The following is a 12,689-nucleotide window of genomic DNA, read 5'->3' as shown; positions in this document are numbered from 1 at the left end:
ACACTCTGCACCCCATCTTGACTGAAAAAAAACAGAAATGTAGAATTTTTTGCAAATTTATTCAAAAAGAAAAACTGAAATGTCACATGGTCATAAGTATTCAGAGCCTTTGCTCAGTATTGAGTAGAAGCACCCTTTTGAGCTAGTACAGAAATGAGTCTTCTTGGGAATGATGCAACAAGTTTTTCACACCTGGATTTGGGGATCCTCTGCCATTCTTCCTTGTAGATTCTCTCCACTTCCGTCAGGTTGGATGGTGAACGTTGGTGGACAGCCATTTTCAGGTCTCTCCAGAGATGCTCAATTGGGTTTAGGTCAGGGCTCTGGCTGGGCCAGTCAAAAATGGTCACAGAGTTGTTCTGAAGCCACTCCTTTGTTATTTAAGCAGCTGTGTGCTTAGGGTCATTGTTTTGTTGGAAGGTGAACTTTCGGCCAAGTCTGAGGTCCAGAGCAATCTGGAAGAGGTTTTCATCCAGGATATCTCTGTACTTGGCCATATTCATGTTTCCTTCAGTTGCAACCAGTCGTCCTGTCCCTGCAGCTGAAAAACACCCCTGTAGCATGATGCTGCCACCACCATGTTTCACTGTTGGGATTGTATTAGACAGGTGATGAGCAGTGCCTGGTTGTCTCCACACATACCGCTTAGAATTATCACCAAAAAGTTCTATCTTCGTCTCATCAGACAAGAGAATCTTATTTCTCATAGTCTGGGAGTCCTCCATGTGTTTTTGAGCAAACTCTATGCGGGCTTTCATATGTCTTGCACTGAGGAGAGGCTTCCGTCGGGCCACTCTGCCATAAAGGCCTGACTGGTGGAGGGCTGCAGTGATAGTTGACTTTATGGAACTTTCTCCGATCTCCCTACTGAATCTCTGGAGCTCAGCCAGAGTGATCTTGGGGTTCTTCTTTACCTCTCTCACCTGGGCTCTTCTCCCACGATTGCTCAGTTTGGCTGGATTGTCAGGTCTAGGAAGACTTCTGGTGGTCCCAAGCTTCTTCCATTTAAGGATTATGGAGGCCACTGTGCTCTTAGCAACCTTGAGTAATGCAGAAATTCTTTTGTAACCTTGGCCAGATCTGTGCCTTGCCACAGTTCTGTCTCTGAGCTCCTTGGGCAGTTCATTTGAGCTCATGATTCTCATTTGGTCTGACATGCACTGTGAGCTGTGAGGTCTTATATAGACAGGTGTGTGCCTTTCCAAATCAAGTCCTATCAGTTTAAACACAGCTAGACTCCAATGAAGGAGTAGAACCATCTCAAGGAGGATCACAAGGAAATGGACAGCATGTGACTTAAATATGAGTGTCTGAGCAAAGGGTCTGAACACTTATGACCATGTGATATTTAAGTTTTTCTTTTTTAATAAATTTACAACAATTTCTACATTTCTGGGTTTTTTTTCAATCAAGATGGGGTGCAGAGTGTGCATTAATGAGAAAAAAAATGAACTTTTTAGAATTTACCAAATGACTGCAATGAAACATAGTGAAAATTTAAAGGGGTCTGAATACTTTCCGTACCCACTGTAAATCTAGTCTTGTTAGTCAAGTGAGCGTGGCTCTCAAGCAGATACCTAAAAATCTTTGGAACAGAGAGGCGCAACAAAACAATTGCTACCTATCTCTGACAATGGCATTTAAAGAGGACCTGTCACTTGCTCAAAAAAATAAGTCAAATACCTTGTTGAAATCCCTGAGCTCCCCTGATTTTGCCACCTTTTTCCGTTTTGAGCTGCGTCGCTGTATTGCAGAGATATTCACATTTCTTGCTTTTGGAGCGCAGTATGTGAAATCTCTGCTTGTAGTGCAACTAGACGTTTCTTCAGAGTCCTCTCTGTGAGCGTGCACTTTCACTCCTCCCTCATTGATACTGCCAATCACAGCTCAGAAATTGATCACACCAAGCTGTGATTGACAGCGTTTGGTAGGGTGGGTTGAAAGCACACACCCACAGAGAGGACTCTGAAGAAACGTCCATTTGCACTACAAGCAGAGATTTCACATACTGTGCTCCAAAAGCAACAAATGTGAATATCTCTGCAATACAGCAACGCAGCTCAAAACGGAAAAGAGCGGCAAAATCAGGGAAGCTCAGGGATTCTTACAAGTTGTTTTTTTTTTAGCAAATGACAGGTCCTTTTTAAAGGCACATGATCTAGATGGTCCCCTCCTGATGACTTGTTCAAGTGGTGTCGTTAGAGTGCCATGGCAGCCGGGGGGCTACTGAAGGCCTCCATAGCTGCCATCCTGGTACTTCTGTGAAGCCCAGCTACTTATTTCGTATTGCCATATCTGAAAAAGCCTGATCTATAAAAATATAAAATCATTTAAGCCGCATAAAGAAAAAAAAAGCCTTAAGTGCATGAAAAATGCAATAAAAACCTTCAAAACATCACATGTATCCCAAAAGGGCACTAAATAAAAGACCAACTCACCATGCAAAAAAACAAGCCATCACACAAGCACCATCAACAGAAAAATAGAAAAGTGATGGATCTCAGAAAATGGTGACACAACGTATTTTTTTTTTACAAATTTCAGATTTATTTTTTTTTAACACTTACAAGTTTGGTATCGCCATAATCGTACTTACGTGTAAAATCATGTCATCAGATCATTTTTATGCAACAGTGAACATAGTAAAAAAAAAACAACATAAAGGAATGACGGGATTGTATTTTTTTTTTTCATAATTTCACTACAATTGGAATTTTTTTTTTTAGTTTTCAGTGCATTATACTGTAAAATCAATGATTTAAAAAACTACAACTCATCCCACAAAAAACAAGCCCTCATATGGCTGTAGACAGTTATGGCTATTGGAAGAAGGGGAAAAAAGAAGCGAGAGCGCAAAAAATAAAAAATAAACATTGGACGCGGCGGCAGGTTGTATTGTGAAATTTGGTAAGGCATTACATCGAGGCCTATTACCTGACGTAATCATGGCGTAGCGCCCGTACATAGGTATGTACGCCTATTACAGCAAGAGTCCCGACATTTCTCCTCCTTTGCCTACTAATCAATATTGCATCTGCCATATTGCTCCCAGAGGTCCTTGATGTGGACGGGCGACCGTCTATGTGATTTATGACTGCAACGTGTGAATAGGAAACTATTGAAATGAACTCGGCGGCCAAAGAGGGGCTTATTGTTCATTTATCCCACACGTTGGCTTAAAATGGCTGATAACAGGAAATAATAGATAGTGCTAAAAATATAATTTATTTATCTAATGTGTTTTTTACGTTTATTTGTATTTTTTATGTTTATGTGTTTTGTGTTTTTTATGTTTTATATGTGTTTTATATTTACAGGTGCATCTCACAAAATTAGAATATCATCAAAAAGTTATTTTATTTCAGTTCTTTAATACAAAAAGTGAAACTCCTATATTATATAGAGTCATTACAAACAGAGTGATCTATTTCAAGTGTTTATTTCTGTTAATGTTGATGATTATGGCTTACAGCCAATGAAAACACAAAAGTCATTATCTCAGTAAATTAGAATACTTTATAACAACAGCTTGAAAAATGATTTTAAAATCAGAAATGTTGTCCTACTGAAATGTCTGTTCAGTAAATGCCCTCAATACTTGGTCGGGGCTCCTTTTGCATCAATTACTGCATCAATGCGGCAATGTGGCATGGAGGCGATCAGCCTGTGGCACTGCTGAGGTGTTATGGAAGCCCAGGTGGCTTTGATAGCAGCCTTCAGCTCGTCATCATTGTTGGGTCTGGGGTCTCTCATCTTCCTCTTGACAATACCCCATAGATTCTCTATAATAGATTCTCTATGGGGTTAAGGTCAGGCGAGTTTGCTGCCAATCAAGCACAGTGATACTGTTGTGTGTAAACCAGGTATTGGTACTTTTGGCAGTGTGGACAGGTGCCAAGTCCTGCTGGAGAATGACATTTCCATCTCCAAAAAGCTTGTCGGCAGAGGGAAGTGTAGCACCCTGAGGATTCGGCTGCTACAGGGGTATTGCACCTCAACCCAGAGGTGTGATATTCCACTCCCGGGTAAGGATGGAGTGTGGAACTGAGCTCGGTAGGCTGCATGCACTACATACATCCCATTTCCGGGGAACAGACCGACGGTACTCCCACTTAGAAATGTGCAGGTACGACCGAGTCTGTTCCTGGCTGGAGTGGGAGGGGGGTGGAACATCCCAAGTAGTGTAGGGGCAGATAGGGGGAGCAGCCTGGGTAAAGATAGGAGCTCATTGGGTGCTGGTCACCTGAGCTCACACATAGAGGGTGTATATAAGGTGGGCACCATCAGAGAACAGGGTCATAGCCACTCGGAAGACTACAACTCCCATCTGATCCGGCTCCGGATATTCCCATAAAGAATATGGCCCAGGGGGTGCGTCAACTTTGGCGTAGTCGGCAGGATTACGTGCCCACAACAACCGGGTACTGCGTGCCTGAAGAAAAGAACGAGTTTACCTCAAAAAGAAGTCTCCTGCCGGTTCCGGAGGGTCCCCGCCATCGGACTCCATCACAGGTCGATTCCAGCCGGTTGTCCGCCATTAACAGCGTTTTCCCGCCATCTGCAGAGTTTCCCGCCAAGGGGAAGCGATTCCCGCCATTTCCGAAGGTTTCCCGCCTTGGAAGAGCGGACGCCATTATGGGCGTGCCAGAGGGTGGTGAGAGGCCGCCTCCCATCGTGGGCCAGGACCGAAAATGGCGCCAAAAGTGGAAACCGCCCCCACCAACAGAGACTGTGATGCTAGAGGTGTCTGTCAGCAAGAAAGAACTGCCCCTGGAGCTGACAATCACCAAGTGGCCCCGGGACCGCCCTCGAAGTGGGAGGACTGAGAAGGAGAGAGCAAAGATGGGTGCCGCTTGGAGCAGTCTAGAGCGAGCGCACCCGGAGGCAAGAAGCCTGGAGAAGAGTATCGGAGGAGCTTACCCGGAGATGGCGAGAAAGCAGAGCAGCACCGGCCCGTTGGCCAGGAGCCTGCTAGAAACCGAGGAGGGAGAGCAGAGCAGCACCGGCCCGCTGGCCAGGAGCCTGCTGGAGACGACTGTAGGAGAGCAGAGCAGCACCGACCCGTTGGTCAGGAGCCTGCTGGAAACAACGACCCCACTAGGCCTAGTGGAGGTCCTAGCACAGCTTCCCCGAGACCGGGAGTGTGCACAGACCGCTCTGGAGGGCCTCGCAAGGAGGATGGCCCGGGTGCAGCGAGAGACGTTGGCGGAGTGGAGCCGTGAGATGGCCCAGCAGACTGAGACCTGTCAGCGGAGCACGCCACCCGAGACGAGGAAACAGACCGCCTCTGAGGATGGCGCGGGAGGATTGAAGGCCGGAGACGGCGCCGAGAAGGGAGCCGAACGAGTGGAGGCAGGTAAAGGGGACGTCTATACCCCAAACCGGGAAACCGCGTACCTGCCCCAGCTCCCCGTCGCAGAGCCCGAAGTCTATCCTGCCGTGCCCGTCGCTGCAACGTCACCGCCGCAGACTAGGCCTCAAACGGGAGCCGCGACCCCTGTGACGTCACACGCCTCGACCCCGAGCGTGACCAAGCAGGAAGTACAACCAGCCTGGTCGCAAGGCCTAGTACCCCCGGGCGCCGCAATATCAACAGCGCCCCCTACCTCCGCGGAGCCCCCGGCCTGGTCGCAGGGCCAGGTAGCCCAGGGTGCCGCCGTTCTTACGGTGCCCTTTACCTTCCAGATACCCCAGGCCTGGCCGCAAGGCCCGGGCAACCCGGGCGCTAACACTACCGCGCCCATAAGACCAAGAGTGCCGCATCTGGGAGAAGACCTGTACGCCCAGCGCACGTGCCCGGATGGGCAGCCATTTATATGGCCACCGGAGTTCCACCATCCCCGACTCCGGAGAGAGAGACCCCTGGATGAACCCCTCATCCCGGCTCCAAAGCCCGTAAAGAGGATCTCGCCCCCGCTAGCGGAAGCGCAGTTTGAGTGGGACCCCACCGGAGAAGATCTTATGGGGTTCACTCAAGAAACTCGGGCAGCTGCAGCGGAGCGTGCTGAGTGCTGCCGCCAACAGCTCGAGGACTTCGAGAGGGAGCGGAGAGAGAGGCGGGTCCGGGAACAGCAAGCTCAAATAAGGAGCGCGGAGCAGAAAAGCCGGGCCAGGAGAGACCCCCGTGCAGCGCATAGTCCCCGCACCACCGGGACTGTGATAAAGTTTAACTTGCAGCATGGGTGGGGCTTCATCCGAGACCACCACACCGTAGGCGACGTCTTCGTAACCAGGAGAGACGTTGAATCCCACCTACCGGAGGGACACAGAGGTCGTGACCTTTACATCGGGGACGAGGTCACCTTCACCCGGCACAAGTGTGCCAAAGGTCCCTACGCCCTCCATGTGCATCGCCTGACGGAGGAAGAGCTGCGGTGTGAGGAGGAAGAACAAGAGGACCCGGACGGGTCTGAAACTAGAGCCAAAGGTAACCAAAAAGCAAGAGCAGGAGGACGCCGTCGCTAAGGACAGCGAAGCAGAAGCTGTATATAGTTGCCCGTCGGGGCACCGTAAACTGAAACCGTAAACTGAAACCGTAAACTGAAACCGTAAACTGAAACCGTGAAACTGAAACTGTTGTTGCTAATATAGTCCCCGTTGGGACCAGCAAGTGTGAACTGTTACCCGTATTTCCCTAAATCCCACTGACCGAGGACTGAGAGCGGTCAATCCTCCCTAATACCTGGCCGAGGACTGAGAGCGGCCACTATCCCTGTAAATAGTTGCGCGTCCTAAAGCGCCCCCTACCGGTTTTATAGGAAAACCAGTTTTCCAAAGACTGTCGCACTTTACCCGGTCACACGTTGCACAGTGACCGGAGGAGGAGCCAGAGGCGACGAGAATGTTTTATATGCTAATATATGTTGTTTTATATGTTTTATATGTTTATGAAAAAAAAAAATTTTGTATGTTTTGGTGTTGTTTATGTCTTACAGCCCGAGGACGTGCTGTGATTTACCAGGGGGGAATGTAGCACCCTGAGGATTCGGCTGCTACAGGGGTATTGCACCTCAACCCAGAGGTGTGATATTCCACTCCCGGGTAAGGATGGAGTGTGGAACTGAGCTCGGTAGGCTGCATGCACTACATACATCCCATTTCCGGGGAACAGACCGACGGTACTCCCACTTAGAAATGTGCAGGTACGACCGAGTCTGTTCCTGGCTGGAGTGGGAGGGGGGTGGAACATCCCAAGTAGTGTAGGGGCAGATAGGGGGAGCAGCCTGGGTAAAGATAGGAGCTCATTGGGTGCTGGTCACCTGAGCTCACACATAGAGGGTGTATATAAGGTGGGCACCATCAGAGAACAGGGTCATAGCCACTCGGAAGACTACAACTCCCATCTGATCCGGCTCCGGATATTCCCATAAAGAATATGGCCCAGGGGGTGCGTCAGAAGCATGAAGTGCTCTAAAATCTCCTGGTAGACGGCTGCGCTGACTTTGGTCTTGATAAAACACAGTGGACCTACACCAGCAGATGACATGGCTCTCCAAACCATCACTGATTGTGGAAACGTCACACTAGACCTCAAGCAGCTTGGATTGTGGCCTCTCCACTCTTCCTCCAGACTCTGGGACCTTTCGAAGTGCCAATGACAGCCTTCTGGACATCTGTCAAGTCTGCAGTCTTCCCCATGATTGTGGAGCCTACTGAAACAGACTAAGGGACCTTTTTAAATGCTTAGGAAGCCTCTGCAGGTGTTTTTTGTTAATTATTTTAATTTACTGAGATAATGACTTTTGTGTTTTCATTGGCTGTAAGCCATAATCATCAACATTAACAGAAATAAACACTTGAGATAGATCACTCTGTCTGTAATGAATCTATATAATATATGAGTTTCACTTTTTGTACTTAAGAACTAAAATAAATTTACTTTTTGATGATATTCTAATTTTGTGATAAGCACCTGTATGTGTTTTTTATGTTTATGTGTTTTTTATGTCGGTGACTGTATTGTTACATATGGGTCTGCGGCTCGTGTGTGTGGCGGACTCAACAAGATGGCAGGCCATGCTATCTCTGTTGCCTACTGATACGTTCACGTTTCTCATGGGGACAGTGATGGCAGACAAGGTGAAACAATGGCTCCATAGACAGATGTTCTGCTCCTGCCTGCTGTCTGGGAGGAAGGGGTGGCGATGTGCTGCAGGCAGGGAGGGGCGGCTGCTGCTCTGCAGGCAGGGATGGGACCATCCGTCCTCCCCCGGTGATGCTGAGGATTAGCTGTTGCCATAGTTACCGGAGTCAGGAACAGCAGATGATGCTGACACTGTCTGTGCGGCCCGGGAACCCACGGTAACACGACGGTGGGAGGTGGCGGTGAGGGAGGGGGTGCGACAGGACCAGGAGGGTAGAGGAGGGGGCATGGGGAAGTGCGAACGGAGTTTAAGGTGTGTAAAAGGGGCAATATGGGGGAGGAGGAGGACCTGTGACTGTGCATCTTGTGACTGCGTAACAGGGAGCTGGGCCTGGTCATTGTGTACGTATTTCTAGGTACGTGCTGGTGGGGTGTGTACCTGTACATATGTGTGGTGTAACGCATGCTTATATCGCAGTGCTGGCAGCGTCATGCTTGTGCCGTACGGGAATATTGCCCGTCAGCGGCGGCCACATGTGGATGACTTTCTATTCTCTTCCCCGTCATGTTCATAGCTGCTCGTATCGCCGGGTATTTGTCTCATGAGACGGATCAGTCAGACAGTAATGCTGAACAGAAATGTGTTTATGTTTCCTGTGTGCTGGGGACAAAGGGGAGAGGGTCAGCGAGGAGGGAGAGGGTCAGCGAGGAGGGAGAGGGTCAGCGAGGAGGGAGAGGGTCAGCAAGGAGGGAGAGGGTCAGCGAGGAGGGAGAGGGTCAGCGAGGAGGGAGAGGGTCAGCGAGGAGGGAGACGGTCAGTGAGGAGGGAGACGGTCAGCGAGGAGGGAGAGGGTCAGCGAGGAGGGAGAGGGTCAGCGAGGAGGGAGACGGTCAGCGAGGGGGGAGACGGTCAGCGAGGAGGGAGACGGTCAGCGAGGAGGGAGAGGGTCAGCGAGGAGGGAGAGGGTCAGCGAGGAGGGAGACGGTCAGCGAGGAGGGAGAGGGTCAGCGAGGAGGGAGACGGTCAGTGAGGAGGGAGACGGTCAGCGAGGAGGGAGAGGGTCAGCGAGGAGGGAGACGGTCAGCGAGGGGGGAGACGGTCAGCGAGGAGGGAGATGGTCAGCGAGGAGCGAGTGTGCAGGAACGGCACACGCATGCCAGAGCATGAAGGACGGCATGCAACTTTTGGCGTCTTAATGGAAAGGGAAAGATGGATTGATGGCTATGGAAATATGAGGGGGTATGCAGGGAGTAGTGTATGGTGGTCGTCGTATATTGTGTGTATTACTGTATCCTGTATAATCAAGTGTATGTGAATTCTGTATATGGGGGAATATATGTTGTAACTGTAGAATTCATTTACATAAAAGTTGAGTCACTGTTTAGATAAAGTACATTACTTATCCTGTACTGATCATGGGTTACATCCTGTATTATACTCCAGAGCTGCACTCACTATTTTGCTGGTGCATTCACTGGGTACATATATTACATTACTGATCCTGTACTGATCCTGAGTTACATCCTGTATTATACACCAGAGCTGCACTCACTATTCTGCTGGGGTATTCACTCTGTACATATATTACATTACTTATCCTTTACTGATCATGAGTTAGATCCTGTATTATACTCCAGAGCTGCACTCACTATTCTGCTGGTGCAGTCACTGTTTACATACATTACATTACTGATCCTGAGTTACATCCTGCATTATACTCCAGAGCTTCACTCACTATTCTGCTGGTGCAGTCACTGTGTACATACATTACTGATCCTGTACTGATCCCAAGTTACATCCTGTATTATACTCCAGAGCAGCACTCACTATTCTGCTGGTGTAGTCACTGTTACATACATTACATTACTGATCCTGTATTGATCCTGAGTTACATCCTGTATTATACTCCAGAGCTGCACTCATTATTCTGCTGGTGCAGTCACTGTTTACATACATTACATTACTTATTCTGTACTGATCCTGAGTTAACTCCTGTAATATACTCCAAAGCTGCACTTACTATTCTGCTGGTGCAGTCACTGTGTACATACATTACATTACTGATCCTGAGTTACATCCTGTATTATACTCCAGAGCTGCACTCACTATCTGCTTGTGCAGTCACTGTGTACATACATTACATTACTAATCCTGTACTGATCCTGAGTTACATCCTGTATTATACCCCAGAGCTGCACTCAATATTCTGCTGGTGCAGTCACTGTCTACATACATTACCTTACTGATCCCGGGTTACATCATGTAATACCCAAGAGCTGCACTCACTATTCTGCTATGTGACATTAATTATTTATCTCATTGTGTACTGACCCTGTGTTACAGCTTATGCTATAGTCCGTATATATACTGTATATTTACAAATTTGCTTATCTATTATTAAAATAAGGCGTTGAGTAATGTTAGGTACTTAGTAATTACATTGCTTTACTTATTTCATATTTGTTATGATCTGCAACAAATACTAAGGAAAGACAGGGGAAAGCTGTCCCTACAGTAAGACTAAGCTGAATCCCTACGATGTAGCGGGCTGCCTGTTCCTAGCGAACAGACCCGCCTTAGTCCTCGGCTAGTCTCAACGAAGACCTATAGCATAAGGGGAGGGGTCCCTAAAAGAACTAAGGACTGGAACAAAAATGGGACACCTCCTAAACAGAGAAGTTGTTGTAGAACACAAAAAGACAAACAGACAAAAAGGTACTAGAAGTCCCAGAAGGACCAAGCGAACTGACAGAGAAAGGCACAGAAGCACTTGGCTAGCAAAACAGTCAACAACACTGAAGTCCAGCACAGCCAAAAGGGCGGAGCTGGAATATAAAGGCAGGTGGTAACGTGACCGCAAAACACAAGATGGAAAAAACAAACAGGAGAGTTCTAACAATATTCTAATAATATCCTGAGCTGTAATCATAATTCTGCTGGTCTGTCTCTTTTTCTGCATCCTTAACAATTTCTGTGAGTTTCTATAATGCAATGAAAAATTTTGCGTTCACAATCCAGGGCTTGATCATTTTTCAAACGTCCTTTTATTTTGTTAGAATTTTTCATTTTTTTTCAAGGAAATTTACGAATCTTAATTTTTTTATTCAGTTTTGAGGGGACTTTGAGAGACCTATATATCGGAAAAAACCCCGAAGTGACACCATTGTAAAATCTGCACCCCTTAAATTATTAACAACTGCTGTTAGGAAATGTCTTAACCCTTCAGATGCTTCATTGGAATTGATGCAAAGTGGAATGAAAAACTGAAAAAATAAATAAATAAATAAATAAATACATTTTCCACTAAAATATTAATTTAGTTCCAAATTTTTTAATTTTTACAATTGGGAAGAGGAGAAAATGAATGCAATTTATTATGCAATTTCCCCGAAATGAAGTTATAATATAAAGCCGGCAACCACATTATTTTCGCCCTTCAGGTTGCGCTACCTACCTATTCCTCATTGATGACCGTTTACTGCTATAAGGAATAAGGCCTCTTAATAACCGCCGTAAATAGGTGTACCGGTGATCATTAAGGGGTTAAATAAAATGCAATTTATTATGTTATCATCTGTTAACGCTTATCTTACTATATGATGCGCTAGTGTTTTTATTGCTCGTCAAGCGATACAATTACTTTGTACTTCTTTTTGATTGACCAGCAGGATTATATTTGATACAATTTTAATGGAAATATTATTTTTTTTTAGATGTTTTTAGGGAGATATTGTGTAACAATAACATAAAACGCCTCTAATTTCTCACAGTGAATTTCATTTTTTCGCCCATTCTCATTCGAAAAATGTCTTTACTTATGGAGCAAATAAAGAGATAAAGGGCTAATTTTCTTTGTCGCATTAATGAATGCATCCCTCCAAAAAATATTATTTATCACAATCAGTCGTTATTGTCTACAGAGCTGTTCACGAATCAAAATTGCACATTCAAATCTATGGGACCGCGAAAAACTGGGACAGCACAAGGTCGCCACTCGAACTGCATCTTAGTGCTGTGGGGTTTTTTTTTTTACTTTTTAATGGGTAGGAGAATCTTGTAAATTTTATTTTTACACGTGAGAAAACGGATGAAAATTAGATCCTACACACTGATGGTCCGTTTTTCTCCGCTATGTAAAAAATTAATTTAAGAGACCTAAGTCACCCAAAAAAAAAACTCGGACCAATATAATACTGAAAGTGTGAACGTGGCCTAACTGTTATTAATGTTGTGTTTCCGCAGGAGATACTTTTAAGACTACATCATTTCCATTGCCAGTAATAACTATAGAGACCTGACACACTATATTGTACCATGGATACAGTTTATAAGGAAAAAATAAATAATAAAGCCCCCCATACACATCAGACTGACATCGGCTGCACCCGCCGGTATCTGCAGTCTCAGCCAACAGTCTAATGTGAATGGAGCCTTCATCAGAAACGAAAAATAAGTCCAGTTTCCGCCTATTATTCTTGTGAGATAAGCCGCCACCAGAGATGACTGACAGCGGCTCCCTCATAGAGAACACATGAGATCTATGCAGAGCGTGCGCTGCTGTGTGTGAATGGAGCTGCAGTGCCCATGTGTCATCACGGTCAGCTT

The sequence above is a fragment of the Phyllobates terribilis genome, unplaced genomic scaffold (assembly GCF_046119375.1).
Source record: "Phyllobates terribilis strain yellow unplaced genomic scaffold, ASM4611937v1 Scaffold_11__3_contigs__length_659146591, whole genome shotgun sequence".
Taxonomy (NCBI): domain Eukaryota; kingdom Metazoa; phylum Chordata; class Amphibia; order Anura; family Dendrobatidae; genus Phyllobates; species Phyllobates terribilis.
Note: the sequence above shows the minus strand (reverse complement) of the source record.